The following is a 5,032-nucleotide window of genomic DNA, read 5'->3' as shown; positions in this document are numbered from 1 at the left end:
TTACATATATCTAGCGCTGTGTCTTAGCACCGCCGGGGTGTTCTTCGTCCTTGTCAATCGTCGAGGCCCACTCGGTCAGTCGGGAGTGGGGTGGCTTGATCCAGGTTGGTTTTATTGGGCAACGGGTTGTCCAGGCACTGTCCCATCCTTGGCTAGTCGGGGCGGCCTGGTCACTCGGACAGGCGCTCGGGGATCATCTCCAGTCTTATCCGCCTGGGTCTATGTCCCTTATCTATAGGGCTACCTTGCGTCTCTATCGCGTAGCCCCTATCCGTAGGACAGCTTGCCCGGTGAGGGGAGCCTTACCGAGGCCAGACAGGGGGTGTCCGGTCACACCCGCTGGCGTAATGGAGTGGTGCGCAGGGGCAACCATCATTACGGTGTGGGAGGGGACGTCCGTTGACACCCTCTCCTGTTGTGTCACGGGGCCCGCGCGGGCGGCGCTGCCCCTATGTCAGGGAGCCCTGTAGCCTACGCCTTCGCCGCAAGATAAGGAGAGCTGGCATCATGGAGCCTGTACCGGGGCCTGTCTTGGCCAGCACGCCTATCAGGGTGAGTGGTATTCTTGATGCGCACGTCCCGGGTCGTCCGGCATGGTTCTGACCCGAGGCGCTAGGTCGGGGAGCCGCCACGTGTCCCGGGGGTCGGGCTCCCGACTATGTTGGCTTAGGAACGAAGGCAACCGCCTAGGCGGGCTGGTAGGCCGCATCGCGCCCGGCCCAGGGAGCATGTTGGGCTTTTCTTCATATGAGTCAGGCCCGTCAGGGGCCCCGGTGTTTTCACTTCAACCGGTGCCTTAGGCCCTTTTCATTTCCCGCCCGTTGAGGCCTTTGGCACCGGGTGAATTCTCCACCCGCTGCCTATGGGTTTCCTTTGGTACCGGGTGGACTCCCAACCGGTGCATCAGGCCCTCTTAGACACTGGGTGGGGTTTTCACTCGGTACCAAAGGCTTCTGGGTATAAAATGTACTGCCCTGTTCACTCTTCTTCCCCACTTCTTCGCCACTAAGTTTTCACCCCCGATCGTCCGCCGACCCTCCTCGACGCCCACTCCGCCGACGATCGTCCTCTGCCGCCCCCTCCGACACCGCCACTCGGTCGTCCACCACCGCGTCTCCTCCACCGACGCGCCTTCCTCCGTCCGATCGAACCTCGCGGTGAGCTTCCCTGCGATCCCTTCCCGCTCCCCGACCCCTTTCCCATCCCTTTCTCGCGCCACCGCTAGCAGAACGCCGCCGCGGCCACCATGGCCTCCACTGCACCGTCGCGGGCCGCCCCCGCGCAGGCCCTTGGTGCACCGCTGGGTGCTCCTGCTCCGCCGGCCCGGCCTGGCCGCGGGACTACCCTGCCGCGCCGCCGGCCGGCCACCGCAGGCAGGGATCGCACTGCCGCGACCAGGGCTGGCTGCCGCACCGGCCGTGGCCACAGCGCGCACTGGCAGGGGCTGTCCTGGGCCTCCCACTGACGGGTAGGGCCCAGCCGTCAGCCACGTTTAGGATTTAGGGTTTTCTTGATTTTATTGTTTAAATGGCTGAAATATATGAAAATGTGTAGAAATTTACAGAAAAATGCTAAAAATGCAAAATAAATTTTGTTAGTTTACTTAAATCAAGATCTTCAGAGGAAAAATATTAGTTCATGTTTAATGTTAGTTTTGCTTGTGCTATAATTTGTTTTATCCTCAAGCTTAATTATAGAGATTTCCTTAGAATTTAATTATGGATATAATGTTTTCTGTATTATATATTAAGTGTTTCCTTTAATTACTTTTTCTTGACATGTGTATTTGTATTTCCTTATTTAATGTACATGTCAATTATGTAATTTTTAATTCTTAATTCAAATATGTCATTATGAGATGTACATGTAATTTTTAATTCTTAATTCAAATGTGTCATTATGAGATGTACATGTAATTTTTAATTCTTAATTCAAATATGTCATTATGAGATGTACATGTAATTTTTAATTCTTAATTCAAATATATCATTATGATATGTACATGTCCTTATATAGTGAATTTTTGTACTTTTATTTAAAACTAACTCACGCAAACACTCGCGCAAACTTCTCGTTGTCTCCTTCGATCACATAAACGGTTTCTCGCTCCTTCTCGCACACCCGACCTCTCGCTATATCTCTCACACACACACACACACTGACACTCACTCTCTCAAACACACACACACACACTCTCTCTCTCACACACACACACTCTCTCTCTCTCGAAGACACACACACACTCTCTCTCTCTCACACACACACACATTCGTTTAAAGAATTAAATTCTCGTGCTTCAGTTAAGGATGGTCACCAACTCTTACACATTTATACGATTTCAGTTAAGGATGGACCTTTTCGGTGATGACGAGGTCACCAGGCAATACATGTTGGACGCAATAAACGAAGATACGAGGGCCAACACCACCCAGCCAATCAGTTAAGAAAAGGCTAGGACAGCTGATTCGTTCCTGAATATGTCTGGAGATGCCGAAGAAGAAGATGATGACTTTGCGCCGCCGCCCAACCGTCAGCAGCACGTTCCAGTACGTATCTTAATTATGCATGGTGACTTCGGTAGATTAGTTTTGCGATTAACATATATTTTCTGTAATTTAGTCGACCTCCGCATCGACTTCATTGAGCCAATTAAAAGGGAGACGTCAGCCAACCAAGAAAATGGAGGGAAGACAGGTCGTCACAGAAGTGGATGCAGAGGGTTGTCCAAGTGCTCCAGAGGCTGCTAGCACGAAATTTGTCAACCAATGTGGGGTTATTGTTCGGGCACGAATTCCGATCACCACATGACTATGGAAATCGAGCAAGCCAGAAGAACAGCAACACGCCGTGCCTCCACATCAGAAGGAAATATTATGGACAGAACTCAAGGATATGTTCACTCTTCCAGAAGGAGTTGACCAAGAACTTGTGAAGAAATGTGCCTTGAAAAAGATGGCCCTTGCCTTTGCAAGTTTTAAGAAGAAGTTGTACAATAATTACATTAAGAAGGATAAGGAGCCGAACTGGGACGATCTTCCTCAAGTTAAACCATACTGGGAGGAGTTCAAACAATACAAACTATCAGAGAAAGCCCAAGAAAAATCCCAACAGGCCAAGGCAAATGCAGCAAATAAGAAGTACAGCCACCACCTTGGGGCTGGAGGGTACAAGAAGGCAATAAAAAATGGCAGAAGATGGAGCAGGACCTTATGGACAGAGGCATCAGGCCGACGACTTGGGATTTGCCGGATAGATCCAAGTGGTGGTTATTTGCTAATGGCGTGACACTAAACCAGTTGGATGGAACTTTGGTCGCGCCCGAGCATATGCAAGAAGTGTCCCGCGATCTGGTCACAGCAATAGATGAGGCCCAACAAGAAACATTCCAGCCTCAAAGGGAGAATGATGAGCTGACCAGGGCATTAAAGAATCCAAAACACCCTGGACGAGCCCGCGGCATCGGCGTGGTCCCATGGAAAGTTGCTTGGGCCGGAGATTCCTCTTACAAGACTCACCGAAAGAGCAAAGCCGAACAAGAAGAGAAACTCCGTGCCATACAAAAAGAGATGAACAAGAAGGTTGCGTCCTTGGAATCTCAGATGGACGCTAGGGTCAATGAGGTAGTACAGCTAGCACTGAGCCAAAGGGGCACTGCTGGGTCACACCTAGATGTTGTGATAAGCCCGGCCTCTCAGCGACGCAGCAGCTGTGCATCCATGGCGGCGCCCGACATACAAGCTGAACAGCAACCCCAGATTGAGCCAACGGTGGTAGATGACCAGAGGTATCTAGTGGATGATATCACCATGCCGATAGCGTGTGAGCTTCTTGTGCGAGCAAAGAATATATCCATTCATGTCGCATACGGATCAGCCCTGCCCCTGAATTTATGGAAGGCTGGTACCCCCTGGCTACACCACCGTCACAGTTGAGCAGATAGTTGGAAACAATGAGGATCTTGAGCTCGACTTCGTTGGAGGGGATGGAGAGAAGACATTGGGAGACGCACTGCACGTGGTCGTTCTATGGCGCAAGGCCGACATCAAACTTACTGCAAGCACAACAGCTCCCGTGCAGACCGATCGTCCGTCTCCGCGGCCTCCCTCACCACCGTCCCCACAACTAGCTCCCTCACCACCGTCTTCGCTGGGGCAAAGGGCCACAAGTACTCCAACTCCTCCTGCACCAGAAAAAGGAAAGAAAAAGACAGCATCCCTCCCAGCGGCTGGACCCTCAAAGAAGAAGCAGAAAATGGTTGAAAGAAAATTGACCTACGAGAAGACCGCTGAGGAGTTGGAAGAGGAGACTGTTTGAAATATAAAAGAACAGTTGAAGCCTAAAGTCCCCCCGCCGAGGGAAAAGGTTCCTCTAGAATTAGGGAAAAAGCCTCTCGCGAACCTAGACAACCCACCAAAACCGAAAAGCTTACCCTCGGACTTTGATCGTACTCTGATAAAGGCACACAAGGTGAGAAATTTGAAGAAAAAATGTAACAAGATCATTCCTCAGCTTGGCACACAACAAAAAGAACTCGAGCCCCTCTAGGGTTGCCAGTCCTACACCCGACGGACGTACAACTCCAGGCAGACCTACAGGTGGCGATGTTTCTTTGAGAAACTAGATTGACGCTAGAGCAGGCAACGGGGCAAGACGAGGCAGTAGAAATCCCTGTCGCTCGCGTTCTTCCTCCATTCGAGCATGGAAAACCTTTTGTCACTGAGGAAGAGGAGAAAAGTCTAGGCACGCAGATGTTCAATTTGCATAGATGGTACCAGCAAATGTCGAATGATGAAGGCAAAATGTTTAGAGTCAAGTATCGTGACCATGATTTCTTCCGCGGGGAGGACGACTTCTGGGTGTACTTCAAAAATTTATATCACATTTACCATCGACAAGCCCTCGACGCCTCTATCATCACCATGTGGGTTCTGTAAGTATCACTTACCTCTATATTAATACTTTTTGTTAACAAGAATATAATTATCTGTGTGCATTATATAATTTCTATTGTATCGTGTAGACAGGAGATTCA

This window comes from Panicum virgatum, chromosome 4N (assembly GCF_016808335.1).
Source record: "Panicum virgatum strain AP13 chromosome 4N, P.virgatum_v5, whole genome shotgun sequence".
Lineage (NCBI taxonomy): Eukaryota > Viridiplantae > Streptophyta > Magnoliopsida > Poales > Poaceae > Panicum > Panicum virgatum.
This window is presented reverse-complemented; position numbering follows the sequence as displayed.